This window comes from Sciurus vulgaris, assembly GCF_902686455.1.
Source record: "Sciurus vulgaris genome assembly, chromosome: 8".
NCBI lineage: Eukaryota > Metazoa > Chordata > Mammalia > Rodentia > Sciuridae > Sciurus > Sciurus vulgaris.
In genome coordinates, this window is record NC_136468.1 from 129935044 (window position 1) to 129955776 (window position 20733).

The 20733-nt window shown below is 39.2% G+C and overlaps 1 long non-coding RNA gene across 1 annotated transcript in view; it reads left to right on the top strand.

Moving 5' to 3' along the window:
* Positions 1–20733, top strand: part of LOC306667225 — a 56871-nt gene that overhangs the window by 13177 nt on the left and 22961 nt on the right. Inside the window, exon 2 of the long non-coding RNA XR_013765483.1 lies at positions 8301–8447. This is a non-coding gene — a long non-coding RNA (uncharacterized lncRNA). The remainder of the gene's footprint in view (positions 1–8300; positions 8448–20733) is intronic.

Sequence of the window (20733 nt, forward strand, 5' to 3'; positions counted from 1 at the left end):
CTAGAGATGTTGAACATTTTTCCATATGTTTGTTGATTGCTTGTAGATCTTCTTCTGTGAACTGTCTATTCATTTCCTTAGCCCATTTGTCGATTGGATTATTTGTGTTCTAGGTGTAGAGTTTTTTGAGTTCTTTATCGTTTCTGGAGATTAGTGCTCTATCTGAAGTATGATTGGCAAAGATTTTCTCCCACTCTGTAGACCCTGTTTTCATATTGTGCTGATAGGTTGTCACTGGTGCTGCAGAAGAAATATGATATGATGGTGAGAAGCCCATTAGCAGTGCACCCTTCCCAGCCTAGAGGGTCCAAAGACTCTTCTCCCCCGGTGGAGGAGAAGAGATATCATCCAAGTCCTAGAGATATCACTACCACGATGCCAGTGTCTGTTCCTAGTATTTGAAGCTAAAGGTAAAACCCTTAGTTTGGGGATGTTGAAGTGTAGGTCACAGGAGAGAAAGTAGTAGTCATGCATGCACACTTTATCAGTGCAACCTTGACATTGATGTCCTTCAGCAAGCAAGCAGACTGGATTAGCAGGGAGGGGTCTACACACAGAGCCTCATTGCCATGGGGCAGTCTCTTCCGGTTTCATTCATGGCAGCCACCCAGGCCAGTGTGTCAGATCTGCTGTCATCTAGACTTCCTCCTCCCAGTCCTCTGAGCTCTCCAGAGAGGTCAGGGACATCAGTACTAGAGTTGGGATGAGGGTTTTATCTGCCTGGGCTGTCATGCCACAGCTCTCACCAGGAGATTGTGGTTTACAGCTGACAGAAGTTTCAGCGTAGAAGCTTCTCACTGTCTCCATGATTTGCCAAATACAAACAGACCCTGGGATGCATTGCTCACTATAATTCATATAGAAATGTGACACCCTCCCCCTTGCTATTTAAAACTTATCTTTAAAGTAGTGAATTAACAAAAAAAAAATTATGTAGCATGTGCTATGGACCAAGTGGTGGCTTCCCCACAGAATTCATGTGTTGAAAATCCTGATCCCCAATGTGAAGGTACTAGTAAATGGGGCTTTTTGGTCATGAGGGTGGAACCCTGTGTTCTTCAGCTTTTGACCACTATAGTAAATACCTGAGATAATCAACTTATGTAGAGAGAAGGTTGGTTTCAGCTCACAGTTTGGGGGTGGTAGTCTATAATTTGTTGGGCCTGTTGCTCTGGGTGTATCAAGGTGGGAGCATGAGACAGAGCAACCCTTTCCCTCATGGCTGGAAGCATAAGTGATAGAAAGAGACCAGCATCTCAGTCACCTTCAAGGATATGCTCCTCATGACCAAGAAGTCCCACTAGGGCCCCAGTTCTTAAAGTTTCCACTGCCTTATAGTAGCTGTAAGCTACAGGCCAAACCTTTTAACAGCTGGACCTTTGGAGGACAGTTATCCAAACTGTCGCAAGCCTTTGTGAATGGAATTGGTCCTTCTGAAGTGGCAGGGAGAGTGCTTCAGCTTTGTGCCATGTGCAGATACAGGGAGTGGATCTGCAGACTAGGAAGAGGGCCCTCAGCAGAACTGAATCTGCTGGAACCTTGATCCTGCCCTTCCCCGTCTCCTGAATTACGAGGGATAAGTGTGATGAAAGCTGCTTTGGTTATGTGTTATAGAACAAACCTGTCTATGAAATTATAACATTGTCTTTATAGTTTGACAAAGTAGAATGGAATTACTCTGTCCAAAGAAGTTTGGGATTTTTTAGGTGTTGGAGCTAAGCATCCTACCCAAATCACACCCTTCCTTACAGGGAAAGGAGGGGACAGTTCTGGGGTGTTTTCTGAGAACTAAAATATTTCTAGAATGTAAACATGGGGTGAGAGTTGAGGATGTAATTTGTGGGACAGCATTGGAGGAGATTGGATATTATCTTGGGGATCTGGGAAAGCCAATACTTAATTTTAAGCAGAACATTGGCAAGAACAGATTTGAGATACAGAAAACTTGATCTCATTACTGAGCAGAAGATTGCTTGGTTATTATAGAGGCAGCAGTGCAGGTAAAAAGGACAGGCAGAAGGCCAGTCGGGTTGTCTGTGGGAAAGTGACACATGAATTAAGGCTGTTGACAGGGAGCCCTGAGAGAGAATTATTTGAGAGAAATCCTGAATTTTCCTGGACTTCTGCATGGATGGAAGCCTCATTATCCCATCATTTTAAGAGGTACTATTTATTCCTTACCCAAACAGACTGACATTCAACTGGGACTTACTGCCAATGTTCTGTGTTTGTCAGTATATCTGCTGCCATAAACTCTGTGGTCTTTAATTTCTCTGGTTTCTCATTATATTTCACATCCATCATGGGAATTATTTTACAGACTTACTAAAACTTTCTTTGATATTGCTGAAGTTTTTTTTCCATGTAGTAATTGGTTACTACTGACTTCTTTCATTTGATCTGTTTTTGCTCTATCTCCATCAAAGTCTCTTCTCCATAACGTGTACTGAGTCTTCTGTCTTCAAACGAAAGCAACAAATGTAATTGGACCAAACTCTTTTGTCATCTTTCTGAAACCCCAGCATAGTACATAGAGATGTTTGAAAGGTAAAGAAGCTAGTTAAACATCATATCTAAATCCTTTTAGACCCTGGTGTTTTTTTGTGTTGGGTTGGTTTTGCTCATGTCAGTCATAACTGTCCAGCAGTGGAGAGAACATGTGCTTTTGGTGTGCATGACCTCCTGGTTGAGGCCTGCATTCTTGGGCCATCATTTATAATGCCCCTTCACTTCCCAAACGTTTCACTTTGTACATTAAATATACGACCACCCTATTTATGAGTAAGAGCCACAAGGAAATTGTCCATTTATGCATCTCCAGATCTCAATTTATGGAATGTAGATGTAATTAAAGTATGCTGAAGTCACTATCCCTTACTGTAGACTTCCTATCTAAACTCTTTGAGATCAGAGAAAAACTTGTAATTTGGTTACTGAAAGATTTTTGCTGCTATCATAGAAAAGTGAAATTGCTTCTTCTTTTGTTGTTAGATATGCCTGAACTAGTCTTGTCATGATTATATTAAGACAAATAATGCAAAGCCAAATTTTACACTTAATTTCTAAACAAAGTAGGTATGATTGTTATTTAACTTATTATGGTAGAAACCAGAGAACTTTACATGGAGCAAAAGAAGTGAAGGGAATCTTGAAAAATATGTTAGTAAATTTCAACCATCCCCTGTTTTTAAAGGATGAGCCGCCTAAGGCACAAAGGGGTCATGTAACATGTGTATACTCATGTGGCTATTTACATTGTGTACAACACTATAGTCAGATCTCCAGTGCATTAATCCAGGATTACAAAATTCTTTTTGCCAAATTTGATGGCACATGAAAAGTCAATGGCAATCCTTATTCCCACCCAACTCCATGATAGCCAGTAATGTAAAATATCCAGACTTGAGTATAGGAGATGTATGGAGATGTTTTTGTTTTGTCTTGTTTTTCTTATTTTCTATACTAATTAATATGGCATAATAGGTATTATTGGGTAATTGTATGTATGTGATCACAAATATATTATAAAACATTCCAGCATCACTAATCATCAGGAAAATACAAATGTAAACCATTTCACACCAGTCAGAATGGATATTATAAAAAATATGAACAATAACAATTGTTAGCAAGGATATGGAATAAAATGAACCCTTTTTATGCTGTTGATAGGAATGTAGATTAGTACATCCATTTTGGAACAAAGTTCTTTAAAGAATTAAAAGTAGACCTAGCATATGATCTTGCAGTGCCACTACTAGGTATTATTTTCAAGGAACATGAAATCAAGATATATAAGAAATTGTCTATTTTCCTGTGTTCATTGCAGCATGTTCAACCTAATCACCCTAAGTGTCCATCAACAGATGGATAAAGAAAATGGGATCGGTATACACAATGGAATACCACTCAGCCTTAAAAAATAGAAAAAAAGAAATCCTGTCATTTGCAAGACATGGACGGACCTGGAGGACTTTGTGTTGAGTGAAATAAGCCAAGGACAGAAAAGCAAATACTGCATGATTTCATGTATCTGTGAACTCATAGAAACAGAGAATAGAATTTGGTTACCAGTGGCTGGGGCTGGGGAGATTGGGGAAGTATCAGTCAAAGGACACAGCATTTCCCCTTCAGTGACCTCTGCAGTCCATGGCTGTCTTCCCTAGAGTCTCCTGTATTTGTAGTATCTTTACCTTCTAACTCCAGCAGAGACTGGGTTCTCACCCAAGGAGGGTGATGCTCAGAAGCCACAGTGGTACTGCTGTTCGTGCTGCTTTTTCTCCCACCATGTTCCCTGTGGACCCTGGAAGCAGGGCTTGGTGGCTTGGTGTCTTCACTGGTATCTACTTTTTCTAGACCTGCTCTGCCCCAGGCTGTGGTCACTAGCTACCAGGGCACGTAGCTGCACTTGTTTGACTGGAGATGGGTAATCAGGTGAAATACATTGTGGATGTTGGAGATTATACCTGTAAAAAAAGTTTACACAGATTACATGGTAAAATGCTGATATTAAGGTGTATCACATTAAAATATTTTAGAATTAATTTTACTATTTTTCATTTTTCTTCTTTCAATGTAGCTAATTTAAAAACCCTTATGTGGGGTTTATTTTATTTCCTTTGGACACTGCTGTTCTATTCCGTTCTTCTCCTCTGAAAAGCTCCCAAGTCTGGATCTCATGTTGTCAGGTTATTTCATCCTTATTGCTCATTACTGGAGTCCTCACTGTTATAGTCTTGGCCACCTGCCTCCTGCTTGTGAGGCTGACTTCTGAGTCATCAGCACTTTTCTCAATACTGTCTTCATTCATGGTATGTTCTGTGTACATTCAAATAGATCTTCCGATCCACCTACTTCTGGTTTCCTTACTTGCCTCCCTCAGTTATCTTGTTTACCTCTTTATTTCAATTATTAAATTTCATGCACATTCTCGACCTTGTCCTTATTAAGATTTATAAACCCTCTGCCCCCATCTCCTGTGCCCTGACTTCAACACTGCTTTGTGCTCCCCAGCACTTGGGTCCCCTGGCCGTGCTCTCCAGCCCTCAGTTCACTCATTCCTTTATCCAATATACATTAATTGGTCACCTATTATGTACCATGCTTCACTCAAGGTCCTGGAGATAGGAAACCTTTTCCTTCATGTTACTTATCATCTAATTGGGGTGACAATAGAATAAGCTTAATAAAAAAGATATTTGGCGTGGTGTTAGATTTTTAACACCAGGTGCCAGGAAGAAAATCTACAGGTGGAAATGGGAATATGTACTGTTGGCATGGAGGAGGGGGAATTTTTAGATAGATCAATAAAGGAAGTAAAGAAGCCAATCAAGGGAATATCTGGGGATAATGCATTCCAGACAGAAAGCAAGTACAAAGTCCTTGAAGTAGGCAGGACTGGTGTGTTCAAGAACTAGAAGATATGAAAATATGGCTGGACCAGAGAAGAGGAAGAAAAGCAAAATAAAAGCTAAGGTCAGAGAGGTAACTGGATACCAAATCCTGCAGTGTTTTGTAGATCCTAGTAAAACTTGGAAAACTGCTTTGTATAGTAGCACATGCATGTAATTTCAGCAGTTCAGGAGGTTGAGGAGGATCAAAAGTTCAAGACCTGCCTCAGAAACAGCGAGGCCCTAAGCAACTTAGTGAGACCCCCATCTCAATATTAAAAAATAAAAAGGGCTGGGGATGTGACTCAGTGGTTATTAAGCACCTCTGGGTTCAATCCTTAGTACCAGAAAAAAAAAAAAAAAAAAAAGAAGAAGAAAGAAAAATTGGAAAACCGTTGAGGGATTTTGAGCAGAAGACTGTTGTGTTCACATTTTAACAGGATTATTTTTGAATCTCCATTGAGACTCATTTGTGAGTAAGCCAAGGCAGAAGCAAAAGGAGCTGGTGGTGGCTGTCATGGCAACCCTGTGAAAAACACACGCAGCTCACACACCCCGTCATGGTTCAGTGTCTTGATCATGCTTGTGGTGAGGTCGTGGGTGGTGAGAAGTAGACATTCTGCATACATCTCAGAAATGCAGCTGTTGGAATTTTGTGAGAGAACAGATAAAGATGTGGGAGGAAGCAGGTCCAGGATGACTGTGTGAAGCCATGTGAGAGCAGCAGGAAGTTGGGAAAGAGCAGGTCAATCGTCAAGTCACTGGTGGACATCCAGGTGCATGTTAAGTGAGCACTTGGCACTCTTGAAATTCAGGAGAGACTTGCGCAAGTCGAGCACTCACGTTTTCCTGATTTTCCTTACTTGCTGCAAATTCCTTGTTCAGTTGCAGCTAGCCTCCGGAAGCTTTTTGAAAATGTCTGAGGCCATGTAACTTCTCCCTGCCTCTAGTTTGTTCTTTGAAGCACCTCCTCCACGCACCTGGCCCCTGTGTCCCTCTGTGCTTAAGTTCCTCAACTTTTTGGAGTCCTTGCTGCCACTTTCATGCCATTTCAATGCAGCCTGTCCCCCATTCTAAACAGCAGCACCCTCTCCACCAGCGTTTTCTCTCTCCCTGTCTATTATGCTTCTTCAGCATCTACCACCTTTTCCACATTCTAATGAATGTGCCTGTTTTTTTATTTTTAGGATGGTATGTTGTCCTCCATTTGACTGTTGACCCCATGAAGGAAGGGACTTTCACTTTCTTACTGATGTATCCAGAGGGTTTAGGATATTTCCTAGCACATGATAAATGATCATGAAGTATTCGTTGGGTTTTTCCAATTTGTCATTAGCTTATAAATGAAACTTATGAGTTCATCAAATGTGTGTATGAGGTAATAAATGTGACATGTTGACTTTTAAAAAAAACAATTACACGTTGAGACCCTTGCCAAGTAGAGAGGTGTTTTGCAGGAATTAGATGATGTTTGCACAGCCTAATTAATTATTAGCTTCTTGCCTCTCTGCTTATTTGTCTTCAGTGTTGTTTTCCTGAGGTTTTATGTGCTTAGGGGAGCTCAGTTAATACCTGTTGTGTACTCTCTGCAAAAGTGGTGCTGGTGTCTGATTCTTGGGCCTCCTCTGGAAGGAGAGACACACAAGAATACCAAAGGATATAACAAAGCATGACTGGGCACATTAGAAATCAGCGCTAAAATAAAATAAAAGTTTTGTGTTCACTTAGAAAAGATACCCTAGCCATCCACAATGGCATGTTTTCCTTGGAAGGCCCTGTTCCAATGGCATTACTGTCTCAGAGATGGCAATCTCGCTTTGTAAAAACCTCTCACAATATGCAGGGGTGGTGTCTGTCCTCTCTCCCCCATCTCTGTGAATCCCCTGTCCACCTGCAGTTGGGACTGGAGATCAGCAGGAAGTTGGGTGCAGCCCCTCCCCCACCCCATCTGCAGCTTGCAGGGGTCTGCTAATGTTTTTAATCGATCTTGCTAAATACTTCCTGTAGGGAAAATGAGTAGTGATGAGAAGTAATCTTGCTGCTACTTTCTTCTGAAAAATACAGTGAGTGATTTACAAATATTGCTTATTCATCATGATATCCTGTTGTAGAAAATGGGAGTTAAATTTCAGCCTTAAAAGTTATGGGATCCCTCAAAGTCCAGAGTGTAGAAATGAAAAATTGACAACCTGAAAAAGGGATTCCAGAATCTCCGTAGTGAATAAACTTCTATCAGGCCTTGCTTCTGATGTGAATTTAGGATTATATGGATATGAATATGCAAATATTCTTTTCATTGGAGCCTTAAAACTGTCTCCATATTTCATGCACAACTTCTTTTGTTTCATTTCTCTTCAATTTAAAGCACATTCTCTAATTTTCCTGAGTTCATGTGTGGTTCTGGACCCTTCCCAACTGTATTGGAGTAGGCTTCCCAGTAAGGCCTCCTCAGAGAACAATGGACACTACTACCAAATTTGATACCCCAGACAGAAGCCTTTGGCAGATCTTAATCACAAGTTACCTTTTTGCTTGGAAGACTAACAGATGTCTTTATCTTTACCTATTATTTAGAGTAATACATGCTTCCAAGGGCACTTGGTCCTTTGGGGGCCCCAAACCTAATTCTTGGAGTGGTAGAAGAGTCTCTCTAAAGATTATAGTAATCCTACAGATGTATGATTTGCCTGTATTCAAATAGTCTCACTTCAACATGAAGCTTCTTACCCAAAGTAACAATTCCCATCTCCCTTATTCTCTGCCACTTTCCAGTTATGTGAGCTCCAGTTTGCCTGTTAATTCTTTCATCTGAACAAGTAGCAAAGTATTGAAAGCTCTATTCAGGAGTTTAATGCTCCTTGGTTATTTAAATTCTAAAACATGTGACGTCCCATTCCACTGCTTACCTAGTTGGACATGATCGTGACACTGGGAGGCCTCGCTGGACATTTTGACCAGATCATGGCATCTGTGAACACCCTGTTCCAAGCCACTCACATCATGCCTCTGCCAATTATCATGATCCAAGAGGAGTATCGCATCTACCTTCTCCAGCCGGTGAGTGAAAAGTAGTCTTGACAGTTCCACAAGGCATCTAGCATTCTACAGGATGTGCAGAACTTTAGTCATGTGTTTTCTAACTCTGAAGTCAAGGACTCTTTGCTTGGTTGTAGTTGCTTTCCTTTACGGCCCCAAGTCCCTGAGTAGCACAATGGCAGAGAAGTCTCAAAGTTGACATTTTATTGCAGCCAGAAGAAAAAGAAAATCTTGTAACTTTTAATTAAATGAGTAAGAATTAAATTTAGCATGTTTGCATTATGAGCAGCTGAATGGGAATGACACTTGAAAAAACCCTCAACACAAGGGAAACACCAGACTTGGCAAATATATCAAATGGAATTCTCATATATTTTGAGTGTTGTCCTTATAATTGGAAACTGGATTTGATTTTGTTAAGCACTTAAAAGCAAATCTTTAGCTTTTACTACTCCTAACTTGCCTGATTATTAATTTTACTTCTTAAAGTAAATTTTTAATGATGATGTCATTCTTAACCAATGGTATCAGGAAAATTTATACCAGTGTAGTGCATAGAATAGAAGTCTTACTAAATAAACAAATTTTATAAAGTTTATTGGTATATTTCAGTTAAAAAAATTAATCAGCAGTTGGGTATGGCAGTACACACCTGAAATCCCGGTGGTTCAGGAGGCTGAGGCAGGAGGATTGCAAATTCAAAGCCAGCCTCAGCAACTTAGTGAAACCCTGTGTCAAAATGAAAAACAAAATTAAAAAAAAATTGGGGATATGCTCAGTTGTTAAGTGGCCCTGGGTTCAATCTGTAGCACAAAAATTTTAATCAGCAACATTTTAAAGAAGATAGTAGGTAGTCTTATTTTTGCCTCTTGTTATTGTACTATGTATAATTTCACTTCTACCCCCAAAGACTTGCTGTCATGTGTAGTGAAAAATTTATTGTTTAAGATAGTTGATCAAATGTGCACTGAGCATTGTTTAGCAAGTTTTACTTTTTTTTTTTTTTTTTTTTTTTGTCCCCCTGGCTCTTTACATTACCTGGCTTCAGTGCTTCCTAGAAAAATGTGAAAGAGAAGCTGGGGAATTCAGATTTCAAACTCTGTACTCCCCCTTTATTTAGCAGTTATGTAGCACCCACTGCAGTTGGATTAGTAGTCACATTTGATCTCTGATATCCAGTTCCTGTCTAGTGGAGGAGACATTTAAAAAAATGTCTTCATAGCTGTGCTAGCTTTCTGTTACTATAACAAATGCCTGAGGTAATCAAGTTGCAAGGAGGAAAGACGTAACTGGCTCACAGTCTTGGAGGTTTCAGTTTGTGACCATTGGCTCTGCTCTGTTGCCGTGGGTCTGTGGCAGATCATCAGGGTGCGAGAATGTAGTGGGATAAAACCACTTACCTCATGGTCAAGTCATGAAAAGAGAAAAGAAGAAAGAGGTAGTTCCCATTATCCTTTGAGATCATACCTAATGACCAAGCCCTCCCCTGGCCCCACTTCCCCTAATTACTTCCCTGGGGCCCAAGCCTTTACCACATGGATCTGTGGGGGACTCCAAAGATCCAAACTATAGCAGTAATGCAATGTTAAAAGATTAGTGCAGAAAGATGATGAGAGAACAAATAATTTGGGAATGGTGTAGCTTTACACCGGCACACATGATTTATTTACTCAATTAGTGCAACAAAATTTATCAAAAACCTTCTATTGGACAAGCCCTTTCTAGAGGTAAGAAATCATCAAAAACAGTCAAAACCTTTGTTTTCTTGGAACATAATTCTACAGATTTCATGGATGAGTAGATGTTTGCTCTGGGAGAAAATGGGAAAGACATTCAAGCCAGGAGCTGCCAGTAAGGAAAGGTGGTGCAGGTGTGTGGTAGTATCTGTAAGTGATTGTGTGCAGCTAGCATATGGGCTTCAGTAGGGAAAATGCCAGAAAATAAAACTAGAAAACTAGTGTGGGCACTGATTGTGAAAACCTTTAGATTATACACAATAGAGTGTGAACTTGCTTGGTTACAGGTTATGGGAAGTCATTGAAAAATTTTAGTTAGTGGAGTGACATGCACAGACATGCTTCTTGTATTCTAATTGCATTTATACTGGTTCAATGCCCCTGTTTCATCACAATTTATGAGGTTTGAAACTTTCTATCATTGTGAAGCAGTGAGCTTTATTATGTCGTATGGAATTGATGGTATGATACGTAATCAACCCTAACTTCTCTCTGTAGATATTCTGGTTAATAGATGATTAATTCTAATTCAAAATGAGGTACAATGACTTTTTTAACAATAATCTTCATGTGGTTCTCAGCTGAGTCTCAGTAAATGTTTTCTTTTTAAAATTTATTTAATTCATTTATTTTATTTTTTGTAATTGGAATATTAACTGATAGAGTTGCATCTAAAACATGGCTTCTCTACTTAATGTGTCTCCATTGCTTTTGGGGTTCTGCATCTTCACTCTGCTGTGATGGTGGACTTTCTGATGAATTCATCTTGGGATTTGTCAGACTTCCTCCATCTCCCTGCTGCTGGCTGTCATCACTTTTGGAAAGCTTCCAAACATTTTATTTTCCAACAGCATCTTGTTCTCTTTCTCCCCTTTTTCTGCAACTGCTTGCATTCCCATTGAATGTGTATAAAATCTTCATATTGTATTCTGTATATCTCAGAATTTTCCATTCATACTTTCTACATCCCCATCTCTGTGGGCTGCATGCTGAAGAACTTCATCTCTTCTGTGTTCTGTTTCTCTCTTCTTCCTCAGCCCGTTTCATGGATTTGCTGCTAAACCCCTCCTCCGAGCTTCTTGTTCCTAACACAATTCTGCTTTATTATATGCTTGACTTTATTGTATGCTTGTTTTTAAGGCTCTTAAAACATAATCACTAAACATCTCCTTTGATTTGTGATTTTAAAACTTCCCCCCAGGGAATTATGTGAGGCATGGGTTAAAGTATGTCCAAGGGCAGTTTACATTTGCTTTTGCCAAGCTCCTAAGCAGACTCTTAGCCCATTTTTCTGGGGGCTTCAAGAACTTAGGACACTTTGTTTAGTACTTTCCTGGACCACCTAAGTATCAAGGGTTCTCTTTTCAGGAGATCTGCTTTCTAGAGACCATCCCAGCTCTGCTTTCCCATCACTTTTAGTAAGGGAATGACAAGACAAGTAGTCATGCAAACCAAAATTATTGTGTTGGGGATCAAAGATACAGATAGGTCTTATGTGAGTCAGCATATATTTAAGCAATTTCCTTTGTTTACATCTGAAATGTGATGGATAGCAAAATTCCATTAAAATGTACACTAAAATAATGCTGCCCAAATGTTGTGTATCTTTGCCTGGGACTTGTGTCCCTAGAACTGGGCCAACTCTGCTAGTGTTTTCTCCATGTGGCTTCACACTGAATGTGCTAGCTATTGTACACACACTAGAGTGCACATACACATAAGGTAGTGTGCACATTTGGGGATATTCCGAATAGGTTGTCCCCGGGATGCTGTTCATTGTTATTGGGAATCATAATCATAGTCAGGAAAGGCAGAAGGAACATGACAAACTGAAACTGAAACCATTTTAAATATTGTGCAGCAAGGATTAAGACAGTGTGATGTGTTTAGTGCCAAAGAATGACATTAAAAATTCTTAAATTTATTTGAAACATTTACAGTAATATCTCACTGTTGAGTAGGGAAATATTTTGATGTTTTTACATGCAGGAGCTCACATGAACTTCATAGCAACACTGTGAGGAAAGCTGGACAGGTAATAGAGTCACACCATAAAGGCTTTTGCCTCAAAGTCTTTTCCACACCACTACGTTTCCTCTTTTATGGGGTTAATGGACTGAAAAAACAAATGACAAGCTCTTAAAACAAGTCAAAGCCCATAGGCTGGTAATTTTCCATAAGCAATGTGTAACTGAGTGGCCAGTTGGTGTGTGTATATGAATATATGTATATAAATATATGTACACTTATGTATGCATACACATGCATACATACATATCCATTTTTTTCTACATCATTTTCAAATAAGATAAAACTTGTGTTCACTTTAAACATATATTCCACCTTATTACAGTCCCTCTAAATTAAAGAAAAATGACTGTATGAATTTTTCTAAACTATAAAAGTCTTCCTTCCTATAACAATAATCTTTATTTTATAAACAGATGACATGAAATTATCATTGGGATTTGTTAACATACATTAAAATGGTAAAATTCAGTATCAGTATTAATTATCATGAATGTTAGGTCTGAGTAAAGTGCTTTCTAAAATTTTCTTTACAACTCTAAATTGTCTTAAATAAAAGATACTAGCAGAAGGACTAAGTTCTCTTATGGAAACTGTTTGTTTTGTAAACATTTTACCACTGCAACCTGCAAGAGAACTATAGTGGATTCTGCCTTATTTACCCTAGAACTAAACTGTGCTTCTCTTGATCTTACCCTCAAGTCTTCTTAGTGATGATCTGTGATGTTCTCTGCTTCTTTTGGAGAGTCTACATGTGAGACTCTCGTGTGACTAGAATGTATAAATTAGTAATGATTGATCATTGATCAGAGTTATGTTAGGCTTTTGGGACCGAGCTCTTTATCTACCAGCAGTTCACTGAAATTTGTGTGCTGTGTTCCAGTCTAAAGTCTGCATTCTCCTTTGATCCCCTTTTTGTGATTTATTTTTTTCCATTGTAAGTTGGATTTTAAAACCAGGATACGAAAGTATAGCTCTGCATCTGTATGAATATGCATGGGCTTTTAGCATATACATTTGCATATTGTATTTGGGAATAGGTCAATCACTACAGGTCAAAATATCTATGTTTGAAAACCTTGGCATGTGTTTTCTTTGAAGGAAATGTTCAATCTGCCATGTAGAAATTAAGAATTTAAAATAGGATGCGGAATAGTTCCTTCCTCATTTTTACTTCCAAAAAATGTGTTCTTGGTTAGATACTATCGCCTTCCATGAGCAGGAGAGCTCACAGAACAGGAGATGCTCTGACAGGAGGCATCGTGGGCATCGGTGACCTGTTGGGCATGATCCCTCAGAAGACAGGCATTGCTCAGGGCTGTGTTTATCATGCCGCCTGCGCAGACTGCAGGTGGCTGGGGTTTCACACGCACGCTTTCTCATTTTCTGGTTCTGTGCTTCTGAGGAGTACAGAAACATGAGCTTCTGTACACTGAGCATAAATTATCTTTTATCTCCAAGTTTTATGACAGTTTATAATACAAGTTAATAGGATTTATGACCAAGAAATGAGATGTCCTGGAGTTCATAAGGCATGCCTTTTACGTTATCTCAAACCTTGTTCAGTAATTCCTAATCAGGATTCCAGGATTGGAAGTGGAGCCAGTGTTAAGGAGCAGACTTCTGTCAGTCTTTATCTCAGTCGTGCAAACCTCACATGTGTTGTAAATATGCCTTTCTTGTGATCTTAGTTGTGTTTACTGCCGTGTGCTTTCTCTCACCAGTTTAATTATTTGCTGGGTGCAAAGACCTGCCCTCTTATACATTATATGTTTGTAATACCAGGAGTGAATATGATAGGAATATGTTCATAGTCTGATAGAAGCTGAATATTCACCATGAAGATTTGGCATGTGTGATGTTTCTACTGAGAGTTCAGGTCCTGGGTCCGTGTACCAATCCATACCCCTGCTGAGCAGTTTCATCAGTGACAGCAGCTGAGAAGCAAATCTCAGTGTAATTTGGACAGGGGACAGAGAGCACTCAATTCCGACAACTCTGAAATCTTCTATATGTTGTCTCATTTTAATTCCTTTCTTTGGAATAATCATTTTTTAAATTTTTTTATTATTCTCTCTGTCTTCTATGATTTTTGTCATTGTCTTGGCCTCATAGAATCTCCAAGCTAAATTATGTGGCAGTGAAGAACTGATAGTCTAAGCAGTGTTGAAGTGTTAAAAGATCATTTTATATATAAGCATTTGCAGAGACACATATGAGATCCACCCAAGGATATTTACAGTAATTCTTGGAAGGAAAAACTGATGCTGATATCAAAGAGACACATACATACACATCTTTGTTGCTGCAGTATTCACTGTTGTGAACACCTGGGATCCATCTTGGTGCCATCAGTGAAAGAAGGGATAACACAGATGTGGGACATAGACACCATGTTAAGTGGAAGAAGCCAGACACTTCTTAAATTACCACAAGTTTTCTCTCACGAACATGTTTTAAGAAGTTGATTGGAACATATAATGGCAATTACTGGGGGCTGGGAAGCATCGAGGGGCAGGGGGATGGTGGGAGGGTGGATGAGGGAACTCACACACAGTTACATAGAGGTAATAATTTCTGGTCTTCCCAGAGAAGGCATTGCTCTTCATGATATATTATACATAATAGGTTATTCATGATAACCTATTATATATTTTATGAATAACTTGAACAGATGCTTGCAGGCTCCAAGCACAAGGTAATGAGGAGAGGGAAATGTGAATTACCCTGATTTGATCAGTATACATTATGTACATGTATTGAAATATCACACTAACCCCTTAAATAGGTATAATTCTTTAATTTTAATCAATGATATCTTTAAAAATGTTTGAGGAGACAGAAATGTTAACTGCCCTGATTTGTTCATCACACTCTACACATGTATTGAATTATCCCATTATTCTCTATTGATTTTTACAATAAATTACTTTTAGAAAAGAAAACCAAATGAAACGAATCTCATGTAGTACCAGTCTAGAAGAGGCATCTTATCTAGACGTAGGCTGCTGCATCAGGCCTTCCAACCTGCCTTCCTCCTCCAGAGGGCAAATGCCCACTGCTGCTCTGTCCACCCACCTTGGAAGGCCTGGCCAGCGGTGTGGTTGCTGGGCACTCCTGTCCCTTGGTTGCCTGCTTTGCTGTGTGGGGCCCACAGTTGCTGCCCAGCTGGAGCATGCATGGCACCCCCTTCCTCTGCATCCCCTTGTCCGTCTCTCCAGAGGTTCCCAGCCTGCCAAGGAGGTTTGTCAGTGCCTGTTCTTCTCTCCTCTCCTCTCCCTCTCCCTCTGGGTTCTTTTTCACCCTCTTCCTCGCAGCACTTTAAAATCATAACACCAAAACCTATCCTGTCATAGTAGACGTTGGTGTATGTGTTAGTAGGAAGGCTGTGTATTTTAATGTGAAATAAGACAGTAAGAAGTAAAATTTCAGGGTTGTACAATTCTTCTTGTCTTTTTAGAGGTCTCAGTGTCCTCTTTAAGTTAGTATAAAAATATTTCCTGTATAATTTTAGCCATATTTAATCAAACTAGTTTTCTTTGAGAATTAAGCCCAACACTCAGATTATTTATTTTTTGACTTTGCTGACTTATCACCTTAAATACTTACATCTAAACACCTATAGCACCTATTGCATAACAGACACTGCAGACACTTGAAGTATGGAAATAGGAAGCTCTGCCTCCTTTCTCCAGCTCCAGGGCCCATGCATGCACGTACAATACATGTGACATGGAAGTATGCACCCACCTGCGCCAAGAACCACAACTCGTCCAACGAAATGTTACTGAGAAAAAGAAATGCACTCTGTATCTCAGATTTACCAGGAAGGAGTTTTTAAAAACCACTCGCCTACATGCCTTTTTATTGATTGATTCTGATTCTTTTTAGTTGTACATGATACTAGAATCCATTTTGATATAATTATTGAAGCATGGAATGTAACTTTTTCTAATTAGGACCCCAGTCTTGTGGATGTACACGATGGTGAGATTCACTGTGGTATATTCATATATGTATGTAGAAAATTTTTGTCATTATTCAAATTGTGATATTTGACTCAGAGGTATATAGAATATGTGTAACAATGAAGCTTTAAAAAATGCTTTAGTTTCAGGAAGCAAGTTGCATCTGTAACTCAAGATGATAGACATACACATGTATACACACACACAAATGCATGCACAGAAACGTACTTTGATATAGAATAGGATTAAAGCTGCCTCTAATTCCATACCACCTTCTGAAACAGATCGCACACTGTTGATATAATATTAAGTAGGTAGGATAGTCTACACTGAAGACTGAATTTAATGTGTTACTAATATCTCTTGACTGCTATTCAGAAATTATAAAATAACCTCTGGATCTGATCGACTGGGAATTGGTCAAAAATGATGTCTTTCAGAGGTGTACAGCATGTTCAGCATATGAAGTACCTTCTTTGTTGTCTACTTGATTTTCCTAGCAGTGTTTTAAGCAATCAGACTCTATGTTCTTTCTATTTCTTAGATGATGAGAAAACTGCATAGAGCAACATTGTGAGTGCATGGTAAACCTGATAACAGTCTGGGAGTTTTCTGAATCCTAGTCCTGTACCCTTTGCTTTATAGCTGCACATAAGAATATGTAACTTTTATTGGATCAGTTAAAAAATGGCAACCAGTTTCAAATACCTTTTGTGCATTGAGTGGTTCAATTAGGAGTATTCATTGGAATAATCTGTGTAGCTTTTCTCTCCCCAGTAAACATTTTATTATGATAATCATCATGTAAGCAGATAAATTAAATCAACATCACAATGAACAGTGTATTCCAAACAACTACTTTTAATGTTCTTAAACACTTTATCACAAAAAGATGCTCCTCAACCTTTTGTGATTGAGGTTATTGGACTTATGGTAACCCTGCTGTCAGTTGAAAATATTTGAAAGTAGATTCTAAACACCTAACTTGCTAGACTTTGTAGCTGAGCAACTGTTGAGCAGACACTGTTAGCTGTCGTGATCTCCTGGCTAACTGGGAGCTCTGACTTGTGCTGCTGCTGTCTGGCATCATGAGGTAGTGCCAAGGCTCTGTTAGTCAGGTGATGATCACTGTGAACAAAATACCTGACAAGAACAAATTAGAGGAGGAAAAGTTTATTTTGGACTCACAGTTTCAGAGGTTCAGTCCGTGGTCTGCCAACCCCATTGCTTTGGGCTCACAGTTGGGCAGAACATCATGGCTGAAGGGCATAGCTGAAGAAAGTTCCTAAACTCATGGCAACTAGGAAGGAAGTAGAGAGAGGAGTGAAGAGAAGCCAGAGACAAGATACACCATTCCCAACTACTTCCCCCAGTGACATACTTCCAGCCATGTCACCACCTGCCTTCAGTTGCCACCCAAAAGTCCATTCAGATTATTAATCCATGAAATGGATTAATACGCTGATTAGGTAAGGCTCTCATAATCTAATTGTTTCACCCCTGAACAATCCTTCATTGTCACATGAGCTTTTTGGAGATACCTTATGTCCAAACCATAACACTCATATTGCTAGCCCAAGAACTGACCAAAATTCAAAATTTGAATATGCTTTTTACTGAATACAAACTGCTTTCACAATCATAGATAAAAACTGATACATCAAACTGGGAACCATTTGCATGCTCTGTCTCTACCTATGGCTGTATTTTCTTTTTAAATTACTTGAAAGTAAGTTGCAGGCATCACATCATATTATCCTAAGTATTCCAGAGTGGGAAATGATGTTTAGAAATCGAGATCTGAGCAATAGGTGTGCTTGTTTCTACTGTATGGTATTGCTTCTCACCTTTCAGTGAACAGAGCTAAAATAAAAGTGTGTATATTTGTGTGAATATGTGTGTGCATATGTATGTACCTATGTGAATATATATGTAAATCATGAGTTAATAATGTTGGTGTTTTGGAATTAATTTTAATGTACATTTTAAAAATTATTTGTTTTCTACTTGTATTTTTTAGCCTAAAAACATCCTAGTTTGAAACAGCATGCTTGTTTTACGCTATAACGTATAGCAACGAGTTTCAAAGTAATCACATCCCTATTACCATAAACCGTAAAACTACTGAACAAACTTTGAGATTTCTTAGCAGGTTTTTCTGTCTTTAAATTTCCAGTCAGAGTATTGTGTCTAAAAATTTTCCCTTGAAATAGTAAGTTTTGTTCTTTCTGGATCCCTTGCTATTAATTTCTTCTGCTCTTAGGCTTATTTTGTTGCAGTTTGGAGTTATAAAACTTTTTTCTCAATTACTAACATGATTATGTAATGCCAAAAAGGCAAAGGTTGGTTAGAAAGTATCCTCAGGATATCTCACTTTTATTCCTGTCTCTGCAGCAACACCACCCTCTTTCAGATTATTCCAGATTCTTGTAAAAACTATAAAAACAGAAACAAAACAAATGTGTATATGTATTCTCATTTCCCCTTCTTTTTATATAGAACTTGGTATCTTATGAACATTTGCCTGCGCGTCCCTTGTTTGCACTGGACAGTCTGTGTTGGAGACCCTCCTATTCAGAAACAGTACCTCTTCATTGTCTTATTATGGCTCCTTTGTGCTCCAGGATGTGGAAGAGCCTTAGTGTGGCAGACTTTACCTACCTGCAGCTTTTTGAAATATCAAACTGGAAATTCAGACAAGGGAGTGTTTGTTTGGGTTGTAGGTGTGTATTTTTCAAAAAATATTTGTTAGGGACTTCTGTGTATTTTCCTGTTAAGAACTATTTTGCTCTCAAAGCAACCATATGAGGTAGAGATAAGACAGTTTTAAAGATGAGGAAACCGGGTTTCCCAAAAGGCAGAATGACTTGGCAAGGATTATTGCGCCTGTTAAAGGCACATTTCAGAATGCAGATAGACACTTTAACCCTCTCCACTCCACAACTCTGTTGCCAACAATATGATTTATAAGTTAGCATGATGCCAATCTGTATAGAAGAAACAATATTAAACAATAAACACATTAAGCAAAAATTACCTATAATCACCATGTAATTCTTCTGTAATAGAATTGTACTTACCTTTCATCACACGTTGACACCACCCAGTGGAGTCAATTTGGCGAGGGAGACAAATGAGTAGTGAGACTCTTGAATTCCAAATGGTTTATTGATGATTCAGAAACCCAGGAACACCGTCGCTGGAGGAGAGCCAGCTTATATCCCCTCCAGGAGGCGAAGGGTAGGGCCAATGCTAGTTAAGCAAAGATCAGGCGAGGAGCTAGATGTCCAATCATGGTAAAGGTCAAAACGAGCAGGCACAAGCAGGAGCACTCGGGAACACATGTGCACGCATTGTGTGCGTAGACTTAATTGAATACAGCCAATGATAAAACACCTGGGTGTGCTTATGTTAACCGATTTCCTTACCACCGATGTGATCAAAACAACTTCTGGCTGGCTGCCAGGCACCATGTTGGTGTAGTCCATGTGGCATAGCCCCCAACAACAGATAAATATGTTTTTCAGTAGAAAGAAATGAATGGATATGATCAGTTCTTATCAAGGAGGAAGAATATTCCATTTTAGCTCAGATACTGCTGATAACAAATCTGATTCCTTCCATTCTGGAAAAAAGTGTAGTGAGGAATGGGCCAAATTGATTCATTGCATACGCCTTGGCCTTTCTAATTGTATTATGACAGGAAGCCAATGTCACCCCTACTAGCAGCCCTCCAGGTAAAAGCACAGAGTAGAGAGCATTGGCCATATTTTACCAGGCAAGTTTCGTGTATAAAAATATTGCTCAAGAGACAGTAGAGAAGGATTGCTTTTCTCCTGAGTGATGCTACCTATTAACAAGTGGACATTCTTTGAATTTTGATAACAGTAATTGAAAGGCTGTGAATAGACCTTCATATTTTCTTCTGAGCATATTTCACTCTATACAATATTTCAGGAGCCAAGAAAGACTTATAAAATCAAAAGATTTTTTGTTCATGTATTCATTCAATGAACACTTTATTGAGGGCTTATTCGTATTGAGCATTTTGCTAGACCAAGGATGAATAAGATGAGCTGAAAGAGTTGAGTCTCTTCACTAAACAAGTGTTGCAGAATAAAATAAAATAAATTCAATAGTTTCAAATACATCATTCAGAATATCATGGGAGTCCAGAGAAGCAACATAACATTCCCACAGAAAGGTAGAGGAAAGATTCCAGGAGGGGTCATTGCTATGGTGAGCCCCCAGAGCAGGCAGATGTGGGGGTTCCCAAGAGTGAAGTCCCACAGGGGCAGTGTGGGCCAGGCTGTGTGGTGAGGACACTGCACAGCATACATGGGAGACTCTAGAGAGCCTCGTGTTTCTGGAAGAGAAACAAAGGATGTGGTTGGTGGTCTGGGAGGCTGCAGAAAGAAGGCAGGAAGCATCACTTTAGAATTTAAATAGGGGTTCCTTAAAGTTTTTGGACTCATGAGCCCATATGAGAACCTGATGAAAACCATGAATATTCATTTTATATACACTCAGATTTTTAAATGTTATCTTAAATATTTATAGAAGCTCTGAGCCCAC